The sequence below is a fragment of the Chenopodium quinoa genome, unplaced genomic scaffold, assembly GCF_001683475.1.
Source record: "Chenopodium quinoa cultivar QQ74 unplaced genomic scaffold, ASM168347v1, whole genome shotgun sequence".
In the NCBI taxonomy this organism is placed as follows: Eukaryota; Viridiplantae; Streptophyta; class Magnoliopsida; order Caryophyllales; family Amaranthaceae; genus Chenopodium; species Chenopodium quinoa.
In genome coordinates, this window is record NW_018745311.1 from 1,550,591 (window position 1) to 1,578,549 (window position 27,959).

The 27,959-nt window shown below is 38.2% G+C and overlaps 1 long non-coding RNA gene across 5 annotated transcripts; it reads right to left on the reverse strand.

The window, feature by feature from the left end:
* Positions 1-5,958: 5,958 nt before the first annotated feature.
* Positions 5,959-10,567, reverse strand: LOC110712342. Of its 5 annotated transcripts, none has more exons than XR_002509568.1 (6): positions 10,334-10,567; positions 9,555-9,685; positions 9,283-9,435; positions 8,423-8,537; positions 7,795-8,227; positions 5,959-6,785 (listed from the first exon to the last, which is right to left on the reverse strand). It is a non-coding gene; the product is annotated as an uncharacterized LOC110712342 (long non-coding RNA). The 5 variants fall into 5 exon arrangements; XR_002509566.1 differs by having other exon boundaries at positions 8,423-8,552; positions 10,334-10,566; XR_002509570.1 differs by having other exon boundaries at positions 8,423-8,552; positions 9,555-9,610; positions 10,334-10,564.
* Positions 10,568-27,959: the final 17,392 nt, after the last annotated feature.

Genomic DNA, 27,959 nt, shown 5'->3' on the forward strand with positions numbered 1-27,959 from the left:
ACTATATTGTGCAAAATCATCATAAATTAAGGTTCTATAGTATCTAAGGTTCTCCTAGCCACATGATACTATGTTCGCAAAAAACACAGTACATAGTACTTAAACAGAGCACAATTTTAATTTGAGCATACACGACATTTTTCAAGCATCTAAGCAATTTCTTGCAATACTATGGTAATTATTGTGAAAAATTAGACAAGAATTGCTAGTAAAAACATCAAGAACAAGCCACATTGTATGCCCGACCTTAAGAGGTCCAACAATGGTGATTTGTTCGTTTATTCACCAAATCGAGTCAAACAAGTCTTAAATGACTCCCATGGAAATAAATAAACATAATCAAGCAATTTCATGGCGTAAAATCTGACAAACAAAGTGAATTAAGCATTATATGTTTCGAATTTTCAAGAAATTCGTGAACAAACATGTGCAAAATTCATCAAAACCGGAGTGAGTTTAGAGAAAACTTACATAGATCAGGAAAGAAGATGAAAGAAGCTTTGATTTGCAACAAATTTGAGCGAATTTAATTAAGAAACGAGGAAGAACGAGTGAATTGAAGCTCAGCGGCGATTTTCGAAAAATAACGAGCAGCAGCAGCGGAAATGACGAAGAGGAGGGGTATATATGGAAATCCCAACTCTAGCGCCAAGAAACAGGCTTTAGCGCCTAACAATAGGGTTTAGCGCCTGGTGCTAAAGCCAAATTTCTTGCGCTAATAGAATTTCAATGGCGACAGAATGCTCAACCACTCAAAATGGTTATTTCGACCTCTTACAGCGATTTTGGGTTTCTTGGTACGCTAGTTAGCCCCTCTAAGAAATTTGACAAGATTTAGTAATCGGCTTGATTACAATTGCATAAAGTGATCGACCTGATGAATGATCGTCTCACTTACCTTAAAGCGCCTAAGCATTGGCTCATTGTAAAGCACCGACATAATAGTTTATACAACAGAGGCACCGACATACTCGTTCAAAATTCAGAAAGCACCAATGTACAGGTTCAAAAGCAACTAAAGTGCCGACGTACAGGCAAAGCAAAAGTTAAAGATCGACAAGCGTGGGTCTTCGGTAATTTTCCTCTGAATATTATCGCAACAAATAAGGATAGCTTCAGGCGAGGATATCTTCGACAGCGTTCCCTAGCTTGCGAAAGTGGTCACAAACAACTAGAGGTGATTTCAAGCGAAGTTATCTTCAATCGTGTTCCCTGGCTTGCAGAAGATGGTCACAAAGTAGAAGGTCATTTTAGGCGAAGCAATCTTCGATGGGGTTCTCTAGCTTGCAGAAGTCTATCACGGTGGAATTGGAGGCGGTTACAGGCGTAGCAGTCTTCAGGCGGTATTCTCTAGCTTGAAGAAGATCGTCTAAACAAATAGCATGATGGCGTTCCCTGGCTTTTTGAGGGTTATCACAACAACATCAAATGCAGCAACAAATCGGTTACCCTCAGAGACGTGTGCTTGACGGTGCAAGATACGCGTTCTAAACACTCTTATATGTTTAACTAATCCAAATTTAAACAAAACTAAGTAAACGCGTGAAATTAATTACTAGCGCTTGACGACAGGGATTAGCGTCTAACGCTAATCCTTGGCGCCTGGCGCTAAACCTTTTTTATTATCTTTTAAACTATGATTTGTTTTTCTATCCATCCAGCTGATTTTCTCTATAAATAGCCTCCTAAAACCTCCGTTTTCAATCATCAACAACAATGATTTTTCTTATTCTCTCTAGTTTTCATGATTTATGCTCTCTCTCTAGCTTTCTCATACAGAATTCCGCATTCACAAGATTTAGAAACACCTAGCCAAGTTCGAAGTCGCCTTCGCCCTGGACGTGAAAGGTTTTTTTTATGAGGGTTTGGTCCCAAATCTTTATTTCAATTATTTAATTATTTATTTTATTATTTTCCTTGAAGTTACTAACGCGTGTATTTTGTTATTAGAAAGAGGCACGAGGAGTCCAAGTAAGTGTTTTAATTGATTTATTGATATTATGATATAGAAATCATGTCTAGATTATTATGTTGTTTCCTAGTGTCATGTTAGGGCGTTTTGATCTTCCTAGTATCATGTTTAGGGTAACAACTATAATTTCTAATATCAAATATGACAATTGTTGATTTTTGCGATGCCTTTTATTTCTTTCCGAATAGCATGTTAGTATCATGTTAGGGTTAAAGCTTTGATTGTTGTATGTTTAGTGACATGCTAGGATTTGTTATTAATCTTTTTATTATCATACCAAGGAGTTTGCTATTATTATGCTTTAACATGATTATTATTATGATAATTATTATTATTTTGATTATGGTTATTGTTATGATTATTATTATGTTGCTTGATTATATTTATTGTTATTGCTTGATCAAGCCTTTTATGCATGTTTAAAGGGAATCAGTACTTGTAATCACGCTTAATAAGATAATTAATAATCTTGTTTAGGGTTAATTTTATTATAATCCAAGTGATCGCCAAGAATAGTTTTATTTGTGCATTAATATTCAATTAACATAGATTAAATAGGTTTAAGGTTAAACCTATTGATTGCATGTTAGTTAGAAAGCGCACATGAATACGATCAGAATAAAGTAGAGGCCTATTATTAAGGCAGGTTCAATCTCTTTTAGGTTGGATTTATACCTTCATCCCCGAACTACCAGTCTTGGTTCGAGACCTATTGGAGTTGACGATTTCCGGGATCGTTAAGGGGTGTAACCTTCACCTCGTGAACAGTTTAAAAATTCCTAAAACTTGTTGGTGACTCTTTTTCTCTATCTTCTTTCCCTTTGGACGCCACCGTACTTTAGTGTATGATCACAATGGGGTTCAATCTAGGGATAATTATTGAAATATTCCCTACACACCGACATACTGGTTCACAAACAACATGAGCACCGACATACTGGTTCACAACATCAAAAAGGCTGACGCACTAGCATAGCAAAAGCAAAGTTCAAGTGAACTTTATAGGATCGAAAGGCGTTGGTCTTTGGTGATACTCATCAGAGTATTATCGCAACAAATGAGGATGGCTTCAGGCAAAGAAATCTTCGATCATGTTCCCTAGCTTGCTGAAGATGGTCACAAAGCGCTAGAAGATTGTTAAAGGTGAAGCAATCTTCGATAAGGTTCTCTAGCTTATAGAAGACCATCACAGCAGAATTGGAGGCAGTTACAAGCGTAGCAGTTTTCAGGCGGTATCCCCTAGCTTGAGGAAAATCATCAAACAAAAAGAAGCACTTTGTCCAGAGATGCATGGACATATCATCGAAGCTCTTTGCTCATGGACGCGTGGGCATATCATCGAAGCTCTTTGTGTTAGAGACGCGTGGACATATCAAAAAAAGCTCTATTGTTCAGAGATGAATGAACATCAAAGAAGCAAGATGGAGTTACCTAGCTTGTGGAAGGTTGTCCGAACAACAAATGCAACAAATAGGTTACCCCAGAGACGTGTGCTTGACGGTGCAAGATACGTGTTTCTTAACTCTCTTATCTACTTTAAATTAATGCTAGTTTTCAAGTATCAGTGTTATAAGAATGAGTTAGGACCGCAGAACGTTCTGAATCATTCTCCATCCCTATCGATACTTTGACTTTTGTTTTCGAAACATGCATTTCTCCAAACTCAGTAAAAGTGGGGGCTTCTGTAGACACCCATTTGTATATCCCCAAAACAAAACCCAGTGATGAGTACCTTTCACGTCGAAGCATAATCAAATGAAGTGAAAGTGTGGAAAGTCTATTGTTGCGGTTAGTTTTTTATTCTCTTCTTTCTCTTTGTTATTGAAAACCTATTTTATGAAAATAGCCAATTTAGTTAGGTTTTGTCCATGGAAAGGATCCAATAATAGTGTAGTTGGATAGGGCTTAAAGATAGCTTTCCAACGATATATTATAAGCCCAATTCCAATGAATAATGAGGAAGTTATGGCTAAATTACTTAACTGGGCCTGATTTGATTTATATATGCGACCCAATGATCTAGAGGAGGGCCTATTATGATTTATCATTCCTAATGCAATTAGGATTGATTATTGTCTTCTGGAATATTTTGGAAGGTTCTTTTGAATCCTAATGTGATTAGCATTTATAATTCAGTTTTAAGAGTTTTATTTAGAATAAAAGAAGTGTTTATACAGTTTTATCCCTCGTACGCTTAAATTTTATTAAAATAAGAAAATGTGTGAAAAAATTGTATGCATCGCCGCACGACAGGCGGTCGCTTGGCGACAGGCGTGTCGCTGCGGCGACACGTTTGTCGCCGAGTGACAGAGGCTTGTGTGGCGACACCGTCGTGTTTAATTCTTTTCGAAACTCTGATTCTTTTTTATCATATTCCGGCTGATTTTGGTTATAAATAGCCTCCTAAAATATCCGTTTTTTATCACCAACTCTCATAAAAAAATTCTTGATACTTTCTCTCTCTTTTCTAAACCAACCTTTTCACAAACAAAATTCCACATTCACAAGATCTAGACACACCTACTCAAGTTCGAAGTTGCCTTCGCCCTAGACGTTAAAGAAAGAGGTACGAGGCATCCAAGTAAGTACTTTAATTGTTTTATTGATATTTTATATAGAAATCATGTTTAGGTTGTTTTTCTTAGTATCATGTTAGTTTTCTTTTCTTGGTATGATATTTAGGGTGATTTGCTTATATCAACATAAATAAACAGGTTTAGGGTAAACCTAATGATTGCATGTTAGGCAAAAAGCGCACATGAATATAAGAAAAATAAAGTAGAGGCCTATTATTAGGGCAGGTTCTTTCTATTTTAGATTGGATTTGTACCTTCATCCCCGAACTTCCAGTCATGGTTCTAGACCTATTGGAGTTAATGATCTCATGGATCGTTAATGGGTGTAACCTTCACCCTATGAACGGTTTACAAGTTCCAAAAACTTGTTGGCAACTATTTTGCTCCAGCTTCCTTCCCTTTGGGGCAATGCTTGAAATATTCCCTACACCCTTCTTTATGCATGCATCGTATTCATCTTAAAGATGATCATTCCATCTCCATTGAACCTCAAAGGAGGTTGAACCCCAACCTCCAAGAGGTTTTCAAGAATGAAATTTTGAAACTACGTGAGGCGGGCATCATCTATGCTATCTCCGATGGCAAGTGTGTTAGCCCGGTTCATGTGGTTCCAAAAAAAAGGTGGGATGACCATAATTAAGGGTGAAGGAGGAGAGGAAATCTCCTCCCGGATGGTGATCGGATGGAGAATATGTATTGATTATAGGAGGTTGAACAAAAACATCAAGAAAGATCATTTTCCTCTCCCATTCATGGATGAAATGCTTGAGAGACTCTCTCACCATTCTTTCTTTTGTTTCTTGGATGGGTACTCCGGATTCTTCCAAATCCCTATCCATCCAAGCGATTAAGAGAAAACTACTTTCACATGTTTATAAGGGACACTGCATACTGAAAAATGTCATTCGGCTTATGCAATTCTCCTTCTACCTTTCAAAGATGCATGACCTCCATTTTCTCCAAAATCTTTGAAAAAGAAATTTAAGTTTTCAAGGATGATTTTAGTGTTGGTGACTCGTCTTTTGACACTTGTCTTTTTAACCTTGAAAAAGTTTTGAAAAGGTTTCAACAGACGAGTTTAGTTTTAAATTGGGAAAAGTGCCACTTCATGGTCGAGGAGGGTATTGTCCTCGTCCATCACTAGTGGAGAAATAGCTATCCGTACCGGGTAAAAAAGGCCTATCCGTAACGGGCAACGGGCGTTACGTATGCCACCGTTACGAATACCCCGTTATTCGTAACGGACATTTAAAGTGCCCATTTCAAATAACCCGTTATTCGTAACGGACATTTCAAGAGCCCGTTACAAATAACGACTTATTTGTAACGGGAATTTCAAATGCCCGTTACAAATAGTGTGTACCCCAATTAAAAAAAAAATCCAGCACATGATGTGCTGGATTAGCTAGCTTGCATAAAAATTATAGCACAGTTATTTTATTAATTAATTGAGATAAAACAAAGAATTTTATATTTATACAATCACCAATAAAATTACATTTATTATAGCCTAATAACTAAAACTAAACTAGGCTCAGTAGTTCATAATAAAAGGGGAAAATAAAGCAATATGAAACAGCAATTAAAACATCAGTATGTCAACAAGGAAATTTGTGAATCCCAGGTACTAACATCTGAATGTAGATTCAACCACAAACTTTTCACCTCTCTGGTAAAATTTGGACTCCTTTTTTAATACAAAACTAAATTCATCGCTATATCCATATGAAAATATTATGTTAGCGTATTCCTCCATGACCGCATTTACGCATGAACTCATCAACTCCAAGGCTTTTTTTATCATGAGGCTTCTCAAATTTATGAACTTCAGAGAACCTTCGAATATTCCAGCCATCAATGACAACAACCATCAGAGTGGGCAGCATAATTTTGTACTTCAAAGGACTTAACATACTCATATTTGCTGTTTGCCATGGACTTTTCAGCTGTTTCTTTTGTAAAAAAAAGAAAGAAAAAAAACTAAAAAAATAGAGAAAAAGAAAATTGATCATCTCTTGTGTCTTCTTCATGTCTCCAATCCCACTTCCACCCACCATCTTTCTCCCTTTGGTATAATGATAATGTTAAAAATCCAATTTATTCAATAACATGTACAAAAAAACAAGCTCGCTAAGCTAAATTAATTACATATTTGGAGGCTTACCCATTATAAACACCAACAAAAGTAGCATTCAAATAGTTCCAACTTGACTACGATCTTCAAGAACTTCATTAACCTGGAAAAAATCAAAAGAAAATTCATCTTTATACTTTATAATACTCATGACCAGTTGATTATCAAACAGAATTGAATAGCAAAAAAATACTCGTATCCAATGATTAGTATTCATTCATGTATTCACAATCCTTTAATTTATTAGCCGTTATATTCACAACTTATTACTCTATAAAACTTTTTTCCCTAAACTTTAGCATTGATTTTGACATAGTAGAAGATAGACATAAATAGGCAAGGACCGACAATTTAAAGGGCCCATACTATCAATTAGATAAAATCAACGGTTAAGTCAGCAACAAAATCCCATCCCACCTGTAATATATTCAATATTGGTCAGATTTAATGGCTTGACTGACATAGATATGAATATTCCAAAATTCTAGCATACTCAATAATTCAAGTGCTATTTATTATTTGACACATTTGGTGTCCATATTAAATCAATGTAATTAATCTTACTATACTACGAGGAGAAAGGAGGGGGAAAGGCATAATATTATAACAAGAGGATTCACTATCAAGAAAAGTAAGAAAAAGATCCTATGATGGAAAAGTAGAAACAGGAAGTTGGTGTAAAATCATTTCTAGAACAATGATCATTGAACATTCAGCAGGTTGTAGAATGAAAAACAAACTGTATATCAACTAAAAGTGGATAAAGGGTTGTTCGGCGGATCAGGTCTGTTTATTTAATCTTGGGTTGGGCCATATTTGCGGCCATTGGCAATATTGCCTCAGGACAAATCAGGTCAATTTCGAATCTTATATCATATTATGTAAAACTCCGTATCATGTAAGGTATGGGTTTTTACCAATTATGAGTCAATTTTGATGTCTACCTACTACCACATAGCGAGTGACTCATTAAAAAGTAATGGATAAAATTAAGAAGCATTTATGAAATGCTAAATGCCTGTATCAACTAACTACAGCAAGAGATATGATAGCCAAGGCGAAAGAATTGACAAAATTGCATACTAATTGGGTAGAAAGCGGATTAAATTTACCTGTAGTCTATGCTCCTCGAACCACTAAATTAAAACAAGCAGCAATGGAAGCTGAATCAAAGCTTCTGGGACTGTAATTTCTTCCTCTCTGGGCAGTTTGGCCTATGCCTTTGACACTTCCCCATGGCTGCAGGCCTTCGTTCTGCTCGTGGTGCTTAAAACCATCCATCTGTGAAGCAGCTTTGAGACTACTAGACATACTTCCTGAATAGGATGACTTTGGAATTGAGGACGAACTTCCTTCTGTTCTTCTCCAGAATTTTGGAATCAGGAATTCTGTACTAGGACAGCAAGTGCTTCTTGCTAAGTCATTGTTGGCAATTCTTCCTCTTTGCACAACTAAATCATGTGAGATCTCATTCAATGCGCTCTCGATGCCAGATACTCTATTCTCCAAAGAGCCAATCCCACTTTGAGAATTACCCATAAATCTCTAAATATTGCAAAGCAAAAGGTTGATGTCAATTATCAATCTTCAAATTAAAATTGAAAAAACTACAATGATCTTTTTTCACTACATTCACTCATATTATTATAGCTGTTTGTTTTTTGGGTGTAAATCAACACAAAAAGATAAAAGAAGCCAGTTCTTATTAACAATGGAATAAAGAAAGAGTATGCAACTAACCTGGATGAGAAACATCATATCAGATTGTTGTCTCTCTATCTGAAGAAGCTGTTTTCTGATCAAAGACAGGTCCTCAGAGTCTGCATTGCTTTCACCGACTTCCTCATTTCCTCCTCTATCAAAGTCCAACCTCCTCGGAGAAAGGAACAATATGAGACCCAGGTTTGAAAGAATAAATCATCAAAGGAAATAAAAATGCCACAACCTCATAAATTAGTCTTCCCTCATTCATTAACAACTCATTTGAAAAGAGAAATTGCTATTCTAGGCACATTTAGTAATTTCTCTAAGTTAAATTTGAAAATAGAAATTATTGTTATGGGTACATTCAGTGAAATATAAATATCTTCCATTAGTGACCTTTATAATCTTCCTTCAATTCATCAACAGTTCATCTCAATGGGAATGAGTCAAAGTTTGAAGTGCATGTGAATATTAGCAGTAGACTATAGGAAAACTAAACGTCATTTTGCTTGAGGTCTAACCTAAGATGCATCTAGGTTAAGCTTATATTTCATTATCTTATACTCCATACATGCAAATGATTCTATCCTAAATCTAAGAATTTATTACATTATGTACATTTACTACAAGATACACTTCCTATTGGTAGCAAGGTTGTGTAAAACAAAACCTAACATTAAGAGGCCATTGTAATATACAAAAATTTCTGAGCGCATACAACCTTATCAGGTAGAAAATATCAACTAAAAATCACCAACATTCACCAATTGCAAACACTCATTAACAGAGTACTAGCCTAGCAAAGGACATGGAAGATTTATGCAAAAACAATTACAATGATAGAATGTAGAAGATTTAAACACAATATTAAGAAAATATATTCAACAGAATAGTACCGGAGCCAATTCGACTGCAGAAGAGGGGTGATTGTTAATGATGTTTATCAACTCAGCTTTAGGTAGCTGATACTCTTTAAATTTCTCTATAAGATCATTGATACTTTCTCTAGTCTAATCACAAGCAGCACTCTCAACCAAATAATCATAAACCTAATCACAAATTGTAAAAACAAACATCAACTGTAGGTATAATTGTCTCCATATCACGAAATCAAAAACACAGCATTCAGCTTACAAAAAAAGGAAACGAACAAAGCTAAAGTATCAACCTTGAAATTAGACGATTTTAACAAACCCATGGCCCGGGTAGGTTCCTTGGAAGCCCCTCTCGTATGCAATAAATCAAGTACTTCAAAATTAGTAAGAATGCCAGCATTGCAGAGGTTGCGTAAAACAAAACCTAACATGAAGAGGCCACAGCAGTATACAAAAATTTCTGAGCGCATGTAACCTTATCAGGTAGAAAACATCAACTAAAAATCACCAACATTCACCAATTGTAGATTAAAACACCAAAGAATGCAGAAAGAAAGAACCTTGCATAGAGAATCAACAACCAATACCCAAATTCTCTCTTCAATAAACAGATTAACAGAGATTATATACCAACAACCCATAAATTACCACTAAAAATGAACGAATTAGGGATAAATTGATCGATTTCGGGAAAGAACTCGAAGAACCCTAGAATTAATCAACTTGCCATATCAGGTTTCTTAATTCTCTCTATAAACAAAAAAAAATTACAAAAAAAAATTCGGCAATCAGGTATTAATCGACAAAGATGAACTAAAATCATTACTATTTGCATGTATTACTCGTTTCAACTGAAGAACATATATTTTTTTTAGATTTATTATTCGTTTAGACGTACAAAGGATAATCGAACCATATAAATGCCAAAAATGCATCAAATGCATCAAATGCAAAATGCATGCAGAAAAAAACAAAGCAAATTAGAATTCACAAGAACAAATTCAAGAATTTAAACAATTAGATGCCCAGAAATCAATTCAAGAAAGGAAAAAACAATTGAAGGATTTCTTACCTCACGATCTAAAATGGTTGTAGTTTTCGGCAAAGATATCCTAAATTATCTAAGAATTGTTCATCAGTGGTTAGGTTTAGAGATCTTCACTTGTTGTTAAGGGGAAGATTGATGGAGGAGAGGAGAGAGGGCCTGAGTTTGAAATGAGAGAAAGAGGTGAATGACGGGGAGGAGAGGAGGAGAGAAAGAGGCAGTGAGGGACTGATGAGAGAGAGAGGTGAATGACGGCTATGAAACCCTAAAAAGCCAAGTATTGGGCTCCTCTCATCAGTTGGGCCAAGTTTGGGCATTTGTATCGGGCACAATACGCCTGTTCCGTGTAATATAGTATTCACAATGGGCAAAATAGTGTCCGTTACGAATACTTATTTATTCGTAACGGGCACTGAATTATCCGTTACGAATACTTATTTAATCGTAACGGGCACTGATTTGTCCGCTATCGTAAGTTCGTAACGGACATTATTTTGCCTGTTACGAATAAATAAGTATTCGTAACGGACACTATTTTGCCCGTTACAAATAGCCTGTTACGAATGAGATTTTTTCCACTAGTGCATAATGTTTCAAAAAATGGCATTGAAGTTGATCCGGCTAAAGTTTCGTTGATTGAGAAATTGCCCCCTCCTATTTCTTTCACGCGAGTACGAGCTTTTCTTTGGCATGCCGGTTTCAACCAGAGTTTATCAAAGATTTTTCGTCAATCACCAAACCTTTGACTGAATTACTCGAAAAGGATATTGCTTTTAAGTTCAATGAGGCTTGCCTTGAGGCATTTCATAAGCTCAAGGAAGCTCTCATCTCGTGTCCCGTTGTGCAAGCTACAGATTGGAGCTTGCCTTTTGAGCTAATGTGCGATGCGAGTGATTTTGCGGTGGATGATGTGTTTGGGAAAATGAAAGAAGGAAAATCATGTGTCATCTACTCTGCAAGTAGGACTCTTGATGAAGCTCAAAAGAACTATACAACAACGAAGAAGGAAACGCTAGCAGTTGTGTTTGCCTTTGATATGTTTAGGTCCTATCTTATTTTCTATATGGTGCTTGTGTACATGGATCATATTGTGGTGCGATATCTCATGACTAAGAAGGAAGCAAAGCCTCGCCTTATCCATTGGGTTCTCTCTCTTTAAGATTTTCACATGGAATTGAGGGACAAAAAGGGAGCGGAGAGTTATGTTGAGGATCATTTGTCTAGGCTACCTTTTGAGAACAAAAGTGATGTTTCAATCAATGATGAGACAGGATTTGAAACTCTCATGGCTATGGCTTCAACATCTAGCCCTTGGTATGCATTCATAGCTAATTATGTTGTTCATGGAATCATTCCCCCGGAGTTTTTTTCTCAACAAAAGAAGAGGTTTTTCTAGGAAGTGAGGAGGTACTTTTGGAATGACCCGTACTCGTTCAAACAATGTGGAGATGGCCTTTTTCAAAAATGTGTTTCTAGATCATGAAATCAAAGTAGTTCTTAAGCATTGTCATTCACTACCATGTGGAGGACATGGAGGTGTTGATAAGACGGTGGCAAAAATTTCTAAATCTTTATTGTGGTGACCAATGATGCATAAGGATGCTCAAAAGTTTGTTTCACAATGTGGTAGGTGTAAAAGTAGTGGTGGCATAACTAAAAGGGATGAAATGCCTCAACAAAGTGTCTTGGAAGTTGAGCCCTTCGATGTTTAGGGGGTGGACTTTATGGGGCCTTTCGTTTCTTCTTGTGGAAGTCTATATATCTTGGTAGCGGTTGATTATATGACAAAATGGATTTAAGCCATACCCTCTCCTACCAATGATCAAAGGGTTGTGCTTAAGCTTTTAAAGAAGATCATCTTTCCTAGATTTAGGGTTCCAAGGGTCTTAATTAGTTATGGAGGCTCCCATTTCGCCAAAACGCAATTTGAAGCTCTTCTCAAGAGATATAGCATTCATCACAAGGTTGGATTACCTTACCACCATCAAACTCAAGAACAAGTGGAGGTCTCGAATCATGAAATCAAGAATCTACTTGAAAGGATGGTGAAAAAATCAAGGAAAGATTAGTCTCTCAAGCTCTATGACACACTATGGGCTGTTAGGACGACATATAAGACTCCAATAAGCACGACTCTTTATGGGTTAGTCTACGGGAAGGCTTGTAACTTGACGGTTGAGTTAGAATACAAGGCTTGGTAGGCCATCAAGGAAATCAAAATGGATTTTTCTTTGGCCGGTGAGAAGAGACTGCTTTAATTAGCTCAATGAACTTGAAGAGCTTAGAAATGATGCTTATGAGAGCTCAAGATTGTATAAGGAGAAGACCAAAAAGTGGCATGACCAACATAAATGAAACAAGAGTTTTAAGGTTGGAGATAAGGTTTTTCTTTTCAACTCAATGCTTCGCTTGTTTCCGGGTAAACTCAAGTCCAAGTGGTCGGGTCTTTATGGTCAATGGTCATCGTTTGAAGCACTACTTTTGCAAGGAAGAAGTTGGTCAATGGTCAACCTCTATCATAAAAAATCCGAAAATTCTCGAAGCTCCACCATTATTACTCCTTGAAGCACCATTGGATTTCTTGTTCTTTGAGGCTAGTTGGAGTTGATTCTTGGCTTCATAGTTGGTATAATCTACTCCCTTCTAGATTATTGAATTTTTAAGAAATTGTTGGATGTTTTTCATGGTTAATTCTTTTTATTTTTGTTTGGTGATTTTTCATGCTTGATTTGATGAATTTTGTTCTTAGTTTTGCTCTAACTTTTGGTTAATTGTTGTTGTGAAGTTATTTATTGAAAATTCTTGTGGTGTTCTTGGTTAATTTGTGTTGTTTGGAATTTGAGGAATATATTGCTTGTTGTGGTTGCTTTGTGTAATTTGTGGGTGGATTTGTTGAACTTGATTGAGGAGTTGCAAGTGTTGTTTGTTGAGAAGTAAAGATGGAGGTTGGAAGAAGTTCTAAGAAGAGGAAGATTGGAAAGGAGCAACGAGGTTCATCCTCCCAACCCCCTCAAAATGTGGAACCACCACCAGCTTTGCCTCCAACCAAATTCTCAAACAGAAACTACAAAACAAAATTCGATGCCCTTTAATCAAGAAAAATCATCCCCACTAAACACTACCATCAACCCACAACAACCAAGCTAGGCATAGATGAAGATTGTTGGTTCTTTTTCAACAATCTAAGGCTAAACACTTTTGTCTCCAAGGCCTACAATACGTACCGGGAACCTACCTTGGAGTTTCATGCTTCATTTGAAAAGCACACTTCCGGAAATAACGATATCTCCGTTTCTTTCCAACTTTTCAACTAAAAAGAAACCATGTCCCTTCACAAATTCAATGAATATCTCGGCCTTAACCCCAATGCTGACATTCTCCTCCCAGAATATGTGGAACGTCCAGACTACAACCCCCGACTATGGTGGTAACGGATCTCTAGGAAAAAAAACTTCGATGCTAAGTACTCCATGGCAAGTGAGATCATGCACCTGGCCCTTAGATTACTCCACAGTATTCTTGGGTACATGGTTTTCAACATTCAAGATTTGGGGAAGATAACACTAGAAGTGATCTGAATTCTTTTGCTTGCAACTGAGCCAGATCTTGTGTGTAGAGTAAACTTGGGATATATCTTCATCCAATGCATCAAATCCATCATGTCGGGGATCAAGACAGGAGAGATCCATTGTGGGGCTACGGTCACTCGGTTGGTTATAAGGTGTGGACATGCGGAGAAGTTGTGCTCATGCACCATTGTTGGGAACGGTGACGGGAGTGATATATTGTTTAATGAGTGGCAACATAAAACAATGCAATTCATCAAAGGGATCCCCAGGGTCGACGGGATTTGGCGTCTCCTTGTATCCCGCGAGCATCATTGCTTCCTCCCAAAGCCGGAGTTCACCTCCCACACAAGGGAGGGAGATCACCCTAGGTGGGTGCGAAGGGACTCAGGTATCCTTCTCGATAACATTGTGGTGAATTTGGATGAGGTGCATGAGGAGGATAAGGATATTGGGATGGAAGGAGAAGAAGAGGATGAAGTGGAAGAACAACAACAACAACAACATGGAAGAAGAAGACGTCAACAACAACAACAACAACCCGATTTTCAACAAGACATAGCAAGCATGAGAGCTCAAATGGAGAGCATGCAACTTTTCATGCAAGGTATGTTTGCATCTTACCAACATAATGCTTTTCAAACTAACGCTCTTTATGATTTGAGTGTACGTCGGGGAGAGGTCACTCCTCCGGTCCACTACCCTTATAAATCGGCCCAACAAGGGCTCGTGCCTTTATGGGGTGGTGACAACCTCCCTACGTACCCCTATTGTTCGGGTGTCGAGAACCCCGACGTTCCTAGGCGTGAGTTTCCTAACGAGTTCGGTCACTATGATTACCAGGTCTCGGGTGGGAGTGACTATAAGGGTGACCCAAACTACCCCTACGTTCACCCTGATCACCCCGCTCCTTGTATGTAACCCGAGCCCTTTAACCAGTTAACCCCTTCCCAACTTGACCTTTACAAAGGTCATAATGGGTGGCCCCCCAGTTACACCAGAGGGTGAGAGCCCTATGGCTCCCCTTAGGATTACGATGATGCAGCCCTAGTGGCAACTAGTTCCCCCCTTGGTTTGCATGTTTCCTCCCCCCCCCCCTTTTTGGTCTCTCCCTTATGTTTTTATTTGCATGTGAAGCATCAAGGACAATGCTCTTATCTAGTGTGAGGGGGTGTTTGAATCAAAAGGGAGTAGTTTTGAGTTAGTGTAGGGGAAGGAACCAAGGACTCGTGGGAACTTTTCAGAAGCTTATGTTGGGTATTGTTGTTATACGTCGGGTTGGTTAGCTTTTGGACTGTTTTAAGCTTGTTCTTGTTGGTCAGTGTCTTTGATGATGATGAGATGATGATAATGATGATGTCTTTTATTATGATGTAGGTTGTCGGTTATGTCCATGGACTAAGTTTGTTAGCTTTTTATTTTATTTTCCCGTTTTGCTTACCCTTTTTCTTTGTTTAGTGTTGATGAGTGGCATTTATGCCACGATTAAGGTTCACTTTGATGGTCATTTTCCCACATTTGCGGCTTGTTTGCATCTTTTTCTTTGCACTTAGTTCCATTTCCCTTTATGCATCTTTTTTCCTAGATTTTGCCCTTTTTCTACACTTTACTTTGATTTCCATGCTTATTCTTTGTAGGAACCGGGGTCTTCAAGAGGAGGAAGCTAAAGTTGAAGGAAAGCTGACGATAACCCCCTGAAGGTGCGGTCGCACCAAGGTATGGCCGAACCTGCTCCATTGTCCGGATGAACGTCGAGGTAGAGTCAAGTTGCATTTTGGTAATTTTGCAGGAGTGGTCGAACCTCAGAAGTTCGACCAGACCAGGATCAAGGGAATTCGACCGAACCTACCCGTGGTTTGGCGAACCTACCTTGTAATCCAGCCGAACCTTCCCAGTGTTCGGTCGGACCACTCCCCTACTTTAGCTAGTTGTGTACGGACTATATATAAGTCCAATTTTAGAACGTTTTGATGTAATTTAGATTAACTTAATTTTAATTTTCTGCATTTTTAGCTTAATCTGGAGAGAGAAACACTATTAGTCTTCATTTGGTAGAGAGAGAATGTGTGGATTTTTACATTGATGAACTTGAATTTTGAAGAAGAAGCTTGTTTAATCTTATATAGATCTTCAACTTCAATTAATGAGCAATCTCTTACTCTTTGTTTTTACCTTTGCACTAAATTTTATTTGTTTACTTTGATTTTCCTTCTTTGCTTAATAATCATGTTAATGCTTATTGATTTGGTGATTGAGATTATTTTCAACATGATTTATGTGTAGTCACTTAGCCAAGGGTGTGGGGATGGTGTAGTTGCTAATTATTCATGCTTATCATATTGGGATTAAGTTAATTGTGATTAAAAATCATTGCATGCTTGATATTCTTTGATCTTCTTGCAAGTGCACATTGTTGGTTGATTAAAGGTGAATCTTTGCTAACAAGGAACGGAAGTTGACTTAGTTAAGGTTCATTACTATCGATTGTTCTTTGATTACACCTCCCAATATATGGTTCTAGTGTGGAAACATAGAGGCTATGTTAGGAGAAACCGATTAACCCCGGAAGGCGATTAGATTAGACCTTATTTTGATATTCATGCATGTTTAGTTCACTATTGATTTGCTTTTATGTTATTGCATGATCAAGCGGCATCTACATCTACCCATTTCCCTTAATGTTTAGTTATATTGATTTTAACTCGTTTTACCTTTAGTTTAATCTCTTATTCATTCCTGTTCTTTGTCCCGAGATAGCTTATAGTCTAGTGATTAATGTGTTGTTTATGTGCTTCTCCCTGTGGTTCGATCCCTCTTCTTGTCATGTACTTGTATTAGGATAAGTCGAGTGTTATAAATTGTATTTTATTTAGGTGTAGTTGTCTAACAACGCGATTATTCCTTTATCTAATTGGCCCCGTTGCCGGGGAGATGGCTTCCATTGCTATTTCATTGCTTGTTTGAGACTATCTCAACTTTTATTTGTTAGTGTTTTCTACTTTTGTTAATTGTAAGTGATTACGTTCTTCTTATCTTTGTTGTATGAACAGAGGAAGAACCCGCTCAAGGTCTTTGATTCCCATCGATCCAAAGCTAGAGAGGTCTTTGTCCCTACTTCGAAGAGAACCAAGAGCAAGGAGTAGAAATTCTCACACCCCGACGAGAGGAGTAAGAGAATTAGAAGATACTCCACCCTCTTCACCCTCAAGTGAAGAATTAGATAGCCCTAACTCATCATCGAGTCCGGAAATCAACCCTTTCTCAACCTATAAGTTCGAGAGTGAAGAAGGTCCTAAAATGGGAGAGAATACACCTTTGAGTCGTCTTGGGGCTCTCAAAGCCTTTAGAGCACAAAGTGGGATCTTAACTCCTACTACTCAAGCCAACAATTTTGAAATCAAGCCCAATTTGATTGCGTTGATAGAGAGGAAACAATCCTCGGGTGGGAAATTTGAGAGTGCTCATGAAAACTTAAAAAAGTTCGAGAAATATTGTGACACAGTAAAGGTCAATGGAGTGACTCAAAAATATATTTGCCTCAAGATGTTTCCATTTTCTCTAATTGGGAGAGGACTAGAGTGGCTAGAGAAGGAGGTGCCCCCTAATTCTCTCACAACATGGGACCAAGTGACTACGACTTTCTTGAGGAGGTTCTATAACCCTAAGAAGACCGCCGAGGTCGGTCTTCGATCCAAGGTTTTAGTCGAAAGTGTGGCGAGTCTCTAAGTGCGGCATGGGAATGATACAAAGAACTTCAAAGTCAATTCCCACACCATGGGATACCCAAGTATCAACTCATTCACACTTTCTATGGAGGTCTCACACCTCAAGGAAGAACAAGCGTAGACGTCGTGGCCGGCGGTCCAATCATGAACAAAGGAGAGGATGAAGTGGAGTGTATTATAGAGGAGGCCGCAAAGCACTATGATGATTGGTATGAAGGAGAAAGGGATGCTACTTCTAGTAGGGGTGTTTAGGCATTGGAGCAAGCCAATGCAATCAACAACCTCTCTACCCAAATCTCCAAAATGACCAAGCAAATGGACGAACTGATGAAAGAAAGGTCCAATCCTCATGGCAATACCTCCCTTCAACTAAGGGAGGCAATGGTATGACCACTTCTTCCACCTCTTCTTACAATACAATTCCCCAAAAATGCATGTTTTGTTCTAATTGCGAAACCTATGATCATGATACCTCCCATTGTGTTTATTCTTGTTAAGTTCAATCCCTTCCCCATGAACATGTACATGATGATAATGTGGAAGATGTTAATGCAATGAATTTTGCTCCTATAATGGGGAATGTAGGGAACTTGAGACCAAACTCCAATCAAATGGGGAATTAGAATCAAGGTGGAAACCTTGGTTGGAACCAAGGTGGTGGTGGTTATGATAACCAATACCATGGTGGGGGAGGCCTTTCCAATTTCAATGGAAGAGGCTACTCTAACCAAAAGGGGTATGGTAATAAAAACCAACAACCTAACTCCCGATACCATGACCATCAAAATAAAAATTTTGGTGATCAAGGTAACATGGGAAATAATCAACAAAGCAATGTTCCTAACCAAGGCATCAGAGGCAATAGGGGTCAATATGTCTCTAACTATGCCCAAACTAATAGGCCTCCAGGTTTCCATCAACCTCAACTTCCTCCACCTCAACAACCTCTTCAACTTGAAGCCCCTCCAAATGATCCCGTGATGGCTAAGTTAGATGTTATAATGAAAATGCATGAAGAGGATAAAAAGCAAACTAATTCTCACATGAAAAAGCTTAAAACCCAAATTTCTCAACTTGCATCTAATTCATCTTCTTCTTCTTCTTCTTCTTCTTCTTCTTCTTCTTCTTCTTCTTCTTCTTCTTCTTCTTCTTCTTCTTCTTCTTCTTCTTCTTCTTCTTCTTCTTCTTCTTCTTCTTCTTCTTCTTCTTCTTCTTCTTCTTCTTCTTCTACCATTCCAAGTCAAGGAGTCAACCCAAAACCTTTGCATGTCGTGACAACTAGGGCTGGGAAGGTAGTAGGGAGTGACCCTTTAGTTGAGGAAGAACCCGAAGAGGAGGTGGAGTTAGAGAATGAGGGTGAGAGAACCAATGAGCCATTGAGTGTTGAGAAGGAAAAAGATGTTGAGGTGCCAAAGGAAAAAGAAGCCACTCGCTTTCCCTTAAATCGCTAACCTAGAGAGGAGAATCTACCCTTTCCACAATTATTTGTGAGAGCTAAACTTGATGCCCAATTTGGGATGTTTTTGGAAGTCATTAAGAATTTGCATGTTTTCGTTCCTTTTGTTGATGCTATGAAGCAAATGCCCCACATTTCCAAATTCTTGAAAGACCTTTTGAGTCGGAGAAAGGAGTGTGAAACGGTAAGCTTGACCGCCAATTGTAGCGCAACTCTATCCAACAAACTTCCTACCAAATTGAAAGATCCGGGTAACTTCGCCATCCCTTTATCTATTAATGGCATTGAGTTTGATAAAGCCTTGTGTGATTTAGGAGCAAGTATGAGTCTCATGCCCTATTCCGTCTACCAAAAGCTTAGTGTAGGAACCCTCTCCCCCACTAACATTACTCTCCAACTAGCAGACCGTTCCATTAAGTTCCCCATGGGCAAGGTTGAGGACATTCACCTTAGGGTAGGAAAGTTCACATTCCCGTGGATTTCTATGTGCTAGAGATGGATGAGGACAAGAGGATTCCTATAATTTTTGGTAGACCATTTCTGGCTAATTCTAGAGCTATCATCAATGTGAAGGAGAGTAAGATATCCTTGAAAATTGACAATGATTCCATTAAATTTGATTTGAATAGTCTCATGGAACAACCCTCCACAAGTGGTGAATGCTTTAGAGTAGATGTTCTTGATACCGTGCTTAATGAATTTTCTCGCTCCCACTTGCATGCTACTAATGATCCTCTCGAAAGTGTGTTGTTGAATGAATCCAAGGATTTGCTTGAGGAAAGCAAGAGGGAGTGCAAGGATGCGAGCATGGAAGATGAGGCTCCTTACATTCATGACCTCTTTCAACTTAAAGAATGAGAAGAGAGCCCCAATGGTAAGGGAGCACCAAAGGTAGACTTGAAACCTCTACCTTTGGGCTTGAGGTATGCATTTCTTTGTTCCGATGAGTCTTTCCCCATGATAGTCAATTCTAACCGAACGGAGGAGCAAACCTCCCTCTTAATCAATGTTTTGAGAAAACACAAGAAAGCTTTGGGTTATACCATTGATGATATCAAAGGTATATATCCATCTTTATGCATGCAAAAAAATTGATCTAGAGGGAGATGCCAAACCCATTAGACAAAGGCAATGAAAGCTTAACCCTTCCATGTAAGAGGTTGTGTGGAAGGAAGTGGCTAAGCTTCTTGATGCGGGAATTATCTATCCAATTTCTTATAGTGATTGGGTATCTCCCATACAAGTTGTGCCTAAGAAAAGGGACATGACGGTAGTGAAAAATGATCATGTTTAAGTAGTGCCTACTAAGCTTGTTACCGGTTGGCGCATGTGTATTGACTATCGCCAACTTAACACGAGTACATGCTAAGATCATTTTCCAGTACCGTTCATTGATCAAATTTTGGAAAGACTTACAAAGAATTCCTTCTATTGTTTCCTTTATGGTTACTCGGGATTTTTCCAAATCCCGATTGACCCCAAGGATCAAGAGAAGACGACTTTCACATGCCCCTACATTACTTATGTGTATCTTAGGATGCCTTTCCGAATTTCTAATGCCCCCGCAACATTCCAACGTTGCATGATGTCAATTTTTTAGTGACATGATTGAGGATGAGATAGAAGTCTTCATGGATGACTTCTCCCTTGGAGGAGCCACCTATGAAGATTGTCTATCCAATTTATCTTGTTGCTTAGAGAGATGTGATAGAGACAACCTCCTATTGAATTGGGAAAAGTGCCACTCCCTATAGGACCGCCTTCAAAACTTCAATTGGGACCACTCCCTATAAGCTTGTTTATGGGAAAAATTGTTACTTGCCCGTAGAGATGGACCATCAAACCCATTGGGCTATCAAGCAAATCAACTTTGACCTCCATAGTGCGGGTGAACAAAGGCTTCTCGAGCTACATGAGTTAGAGGAGTTGAGGATAAATGCTTACGATAGCGCAAGCATGTACAAGGCACAATTTAAGGCTTGGCCCGATGCTCAAATTTTCAAGAAGGAATTTGTCAAAGCCCAAAAAGTCCTCCTATTCAACTCCCACTTGTAGATTTTCCCGAGCAAGCTTAGGTCAAGGTGGAGTGGGCTGTACATTATCACGGAGGTGTTCCCATATGACGCTTATGAGATTTCCCAAGACGGGCATACTCCATTCAAAGTGAACGGTCACCGGTTCATGCCCTACTTCAAAGGATTCCCAAGTGATGAACCAATTTCTGTGACTCTTCTTGATATGCATCATCAATTTGACCCTCCTTGATTAATTCAAGAAACGTCAAGCAAAAGACGTAAACCAAAAGCGCTTTCAGGAGGCAACTCGAGTCTCTAACCCTTTTCTACTCTCTTGTTTTCTTGATGCTTTGTTATTTTTCTATCTACAATTTTGGATGTTTGATTTTTGATTGTGTTGGAATTTTTCGTATGCTTTGCAAAATGCATGATAGTATGGTGTTTTAGTGTGTGTTGGAAAAATTTTATTTTTGTTAAAATTTTGGAATTTTGAGGGGAGTTTGACTGAACCATGCAAAGGTTCGGCCACTCTTGTGCTAGAACAAAATTTAAACTGCAAACTGTAGGTTTTGAGAGCTGTAGGGAAGTTTGACTGAACTCCATGAAGGTTCGGTCGAACCTTGAAAGAGGTCCGGCCAAACCACCATGCAGTTCGGCCGCTGCTATTCTGCACTAAAAAACTGACAACTTTCTGCCAGTTCTCTGAAATTGCAGTTCGAGAACAGGTTCGACCGAACCTTAAGGAAGTTCAGCCGAACTGTTTCAATGGTTTGACTGAACCTTTAACGGGTTTTAATAAAAAAATCCTGCTATTTTATTCACGGTTTCTTAACTTCAATTCGGCCTCCCTCTCTCTATTCTCCTCCTTCTTACTCTAAACTCCATTGTAACCCCTCATACAACCTTCCATCTCCATTAAAATCACTCAATTCTTCTCCTTTTCTCACTTCTACAATCTCCACCCAAAATTCCACACAAAAATTCAATCATTCATATTTTTCCCAATTTCTAGGGTTTGAGTGCTTTGGTGTTTGTGGGTTTCTACTTACTTAAAATCAATTTTGGTATGGTTTTCCTACCTTTTTCAAGTTCATTTTTTCAATTTCTCATAGTTTTACCATGTTTTGCATGTTTAAATATGAATTGTGGTATTCTTGAAATTGTTGGTAATAGCTTGTTTGATTCATATGGTTCTTTGGATTTACTTGTTTCAATTGATTGGTAATTGATAGGAGAACATGTTTTTATGATGATTATGCATGTATGCCTTGGTTTTGTTCGATCTCAATGTCTTTGCGTAAATATGATGATTTCATACTAGGGTGTTCATGCTACCATTTGATGATTGAGAAATTCATGAGTTTGATGTTGTTGGAGATTGATTCTCGTTGTTTTTGGTTTCATTTTTATGGTTTGGTGAATGATTATCACGTAATTTGGGGACATCATGCCAAATTTCACCTAGACTTTATTAGGACATACATATGAATGTCATAGGATTTCTTTCTCATGCCTTGGTTTAAATGTGCCCATTATTGCCTAGAATTGTATTGTTGTTATCTTCTACATCTATTTCACAACTCAAGGCAACTATTTTCATGCATAAACTTTTACCGTGGCTAGCTTCTTATGTCATCTCTTATCAAATTGTCCTAATGATAGCTCTTGGTAATTTTGTAGAATCATTGTACTTGGTAAGAGCAAGTCAAAGAGGAAGAGAGTGGGTGAATCTTCATCAACGAATTTACCACCCCCTCCCGACATAAATGATCATAGCATAATTGCGCCGAATGCGCATTTTTAGGACATCTACAAAAAACCCTCATCAATCGTCCCATCCGATCAACAAGGTTCTTTTGTCCTACAACGTTGCAAAAGCTCGATATCTTTGATGAGGTTGTCCGGTTAGCACAAAATTTTGGATGGGGTGACTTCATCAACCTCCACGCTCACACCTATGAGCAAGTAAATTTGGAATTCCTTGTCTCTCTCCGCAAGGAAGTCATAAAGCCGGAATTTAACGACGAGGAACCTCAACTTGTGATACACTTTCGCATGTTCAATGAGGATCATTCCCTAACCGAGAGTGATCTAAACGAGATCTTCCATTGGCATGCGACCGGGCTAGATCATCCCTGCGAGATGATGTCCTCTCACCGCATCCCTTACAACGAGTAAGAGTGGTGGAGGAGCATATCCACCAGGGATAGTTTCCTAACTAACGCCTCTAAGGTCAACAACATCATCCATATAGCCGTGAGATACTTTGCTCGGCTTCTCCAATATGACATGTTCTTCAAGGCAAAACTCGGCTCAATGGTTAAGGATGAGGTAGCTTGCCTATTTTTTGCCGACAATCCTCAACGCCTCAAAGTCCAATGCTCCTCCATCTTCATCAAAAGGCTTTTGGATACTCGGGACAACCGTCTTGGTGACGATATTTTTATGGGGGACATGATCACTATCATTTCCCTTTCCTTGAATAATGGAGCCTAAAAGGAACAAATAGAAATGCTCCCCTTTGTGCAGCAAACCCGAGAGGAAGTCACAGACGAGTTTCCTCCCTATTCTCTCTCCATTAGTGCTCTCCGTCACAGTCGCTTCATCAACTACACCACAAACAAGTGCAAGTTTATCCTCTTAGTGGATAAAGAAGTAGAATGGTGTGTCCTTACGGACCCCTCTCTCACTACGGTGGACCACTCCAGTCTTCTAAAATGGAAGATCCCCCGGCAGCACATCCCCGATGAATTGAAAACAACCTGAGCCCAGGGTGCAATTCCTCATCCTCCACCGGTCCACCACCTGAAGCAAACTGTTTCCCCCTTGAGCGGGGGAGATGAGTCATCATCCTCGTCTTCCTTTCCTCCTTTTGATTTGAACGTCGTCCGTAGTACCCTCAAGGATATCCGACGTGATAACAAAGCTTCCATTGAACAATGGGGGTACTACGGAAGGATGAATTATGATAATCTTGTGCAAGCGGGCATTCAAGAGCCCTATGTTAAGTATCCCTACCACCCTCCTCAAGAGGGTCCGGTTAACCATTGGGGGCCCTATGACCCCAACAACCCCACCCCAAATGACTACCCCTATTGGGAAGGTAACATCAACCCTTCCCAACGTATTGGCAACCCACCATACAACCCATATTGCTCAGGTGGGTGTGATCCGGCTTATGATCCGGCTTCCACATCAACCCCAAATCCTTTCGCTAGTGGTTGGGGTGGCCATGGGTAACCCTATGAGCATTTCAACCAACCCTTCCACCCGTTTATGGATACTCCCGGGTTTGAATTTGATAACCCCCCTCAACCTAGAAGGCAAGGAGATAGGAACCCATGATGAGGGTTCCCTCCCCCCCCCCCCCCCCGAAACTTCTAACTTTTAACTTTTGCTGGAGACGTGCAAAAGACTAGTTTGGGGGAAGATGTTCCTTTTGGTTGGTTGAAATGTACATAGGAGGGTAGTGTGGTAGGGTAGTAGCTTGTACATGAGGAGGACTATTGAGGATAGTGGCCTTGTTGTAGTTGATGATGTTGTGATGATGATGATGATGATGTTGTTGTGATGATGATGGTGATGTGATGATGATGATGATGTGATGGTGATGATGGTGATGTTATGATGATGTTTTTATGATGATTTTTGATGATTCTTGAGTTTTGTGTAGGCGAAGGTGCTCTGAAGGAAAAACTCATAATTCCCGACAATTCAAATTCCCTTAATCCAAACTTTGTAGATAACTTTTTATTTATTATTCTTCTTTTTATATATAACTTTAGTCTTTTTCTTTGATTTTTTTTACTTTTTCTTGTTTTGTCATAGTTTCTTTTGTTTTGGCTCACTTTTCTTGAAGCTTGAAAGCGGAGACGAAGGAAGTTAAGGAGCAACACGAGCTCCCTTGGTGAGATTGTATGAATTATCTTGTCTTCCATTTCAAGCGGCGGTTAGTGAGAACTTTCCTCTCTTTTATTTTCTCTTTCTTTTAGTGCTTAGTCTAGGATTAGCTTAAGAAGAAGTTGAATGGTTCGAGGTTGCTTGATTTTGGTTCAAAGGAACCTGGGATCGTTGATGTTGTTATCAACGATCACTTGTATGACGATTGGGTTTTACTTTGATTATATGCCTCGTTTGTGAACCTTTTAAATTTCTTCCTCTTTTTGTTCAGTTTTGTTTTCCTTTTTTTTTTTGTGACGAGCATGACTATGACAAGTTGAAATGATTTTTGATTTTGAATTTTCTCATTCATTTGGATTTGTGTGCCTTTCATGGTGACGTGTCTTTGAATGCTTATCTTCCTAGTTGATGAGGGTTTGCACGGTTTGAGAATGCTTAGGGTTAAGTTAGACACATTGTAAGCTAAGGTAGCCCGGTTTAGAACTTTTTAGGACATTTGAACCCCTATTCCACGGGAAAGTAGTAAGATAGAGTTGCTCTCTATAGTGGATAGGATTCCCTCTAGTTATTATTTATTTATTTCTTATCCCATGTTGTAGGCGTCGCTCGAAGTGCGCCTAAGTTAAAGCATGAGTGAATATGCTTGGCACTCATAGGAAGTGGGAATTGACATAATACAATTAGGGACAAGGAAAGTAGGGATCCGCCAACAAGTTTTTAAGGAAATTGTAAACCGTTCACGGATCATAAAAGGCAACCAAGAATAAGGGACAACGATAGGCAACAACGATTGACCCGTGAAGGTTACACCCCATTCATAATCCATGAGATTACTAACTCCATATGGTTCGGAACCACGAAAGGAGGATTGAGGATGATGGTACGAAGTGAGTCATGGAGTCATATTCGCCCGTATTGGCCTCTACTCGATTCTTATTGTGAAAAATGATTCCTGCGATCTCAAAGGCATGCAAACAAAAATTCAATTTGCTCCAAACTATTATTAAGCTAAATTGGTTTAATATTAATGCAACACATAATTCTAAAATATTTTGATCACTTGAATTAACAACAAGATTAAAAAGGAACCTAAACCGGTTGTCCAAATTATCTTAATAGGCGTGATTTCCAATTACATATTCCCTTTAAACATGCAATATAGTGATCAATAAATAATAATAGATAAAAATTAATATTGGAAGCAATTCAACAATAATTTGTTAGTCAAATCAAATATAAAATAACCTAATCATGATACTAGAAATATAAAATAAAATAAGTGTAATTAAATTAATTAATTACTCACATTCTCCGCGTTCTTTTAAATTGCTACATCATGAATAAACTGTTAATAACTTCAACAAAAAATATAAAGAAAATGAAAATTAAATTAAATTAATATATATTTGATTTGGTCCAAACCCTCAGTTATTTATACCTTTCACGCCTTGGTTTAAAGACGGAACCTCGAGTTTAGTATAGACTCCTTGGAGTGCTTAAGGGAAAAATGGTGTAATTAGGAATATAGGTTTAAGGCTTAGAATATGAGAGAGAGAGAGAAGAAATTTGTTGTAAAAGAGAGGAAGAGAAAAGGATTTGATGATCAAGCTTGTTGATTCTTGAAAAAGGGGTGATATGGCCTCTATTTATAGAGAAAAAAGAGGGGTCGAAGAATTAAGATAAGATCCGAATTAAATCGGAATAAAACTCGATAGACATCAGTTTTTTGCGGTTTTTGTTTTTATCATATATGTTGATCCAAATATTGGAATAAGATGAATAAGATATAGTTGGAAAGCTCTTGAAGCCTACTTTCTAAACCAATTACAATCAGATTAAAATATTTTATAGAATAAAAGATATGGCCGAAATAGTGAGACGGTGTCAGTTTTGGATAGAGTTTGACATTTTATTCATATCTTTTCCGTTATAGCTCGGAATTGATAATATAATATATCATTGGAAAGATAATTTCAAGGGATATCCAACCATATAAAATTTGGATAAAAATAATGAGGCACTAAAATAACATCTGTCTATCTTTGAACGTCTTTCAATTCGGATAAAATTAGGATTTTCAAAAAGAAAAGTTTTATTCAATTTCAAATTCTTTAATCTTATCTTTTCAAAAAGGATAATTAAGATATTTTAGAAACTTATAGAAGCTTCTAATTAATCCTAATTGTTTTAGGAATGTGATTAAATAATTTGGACCCTCCACATGGTTATTGGGTCGTAGGCAAGGTGGATTTAGGTTCGATTTGGGCTCAGTTAAATATTTTGGCCATAACTTATTCGTTATAACTCGGATTTGGGCTTATAATATAACTATTCAATCATTGGACCCATATTATGGACCAAAATAAACTGGATTAAACGTTTTTATAAAAAGGACACGAAATGAATGATTTTAAAGGACACGAAATGAATTATTTTGGGTTTAAAGGCATGAAAAGAGGAAAATAAGTTATATTTTAGGGAAATGAGCTAGGAATTTGGTAGGTTTATGAAATGTATTGGGAATGAACATGGATTTTTATTGATATGTACGTTTGTTTTAATTTTTATATGCAAAAATCATTGTTTGTTCTCTTTTATCTTAATTACGTACTTATCTTGTTGCAAAAAAAAAAATAAAAATACATACCGATTGTTTTGGGTGTTTTTGTCCCTTGGGAGAGTTACAGCACGAAGACTGATCTGGCGTGAGTTGTACCTACAAAACAAACGGAGAAACCGGTTGGCTGGTGCTCGCCTCCGACGAACAAGTTAGTAACTTGAAGGGAGACAAAAAGGTGCGGAAATTTAGGTGGGTATCTGCTCAGATTCCAATCTCCGATGTCTCTATCACAGGGACAATCTGTAATAAATGGTGAAAAAATGTGCCCTCCAAAAAAGGGAAATCTCCCTATTTATAGGGTCCTCGGGATTTACGCCCCTGATTAGGTCACTAATCCCTAATCATTGGTGGGTTGCGCCGCATTGCGGCTT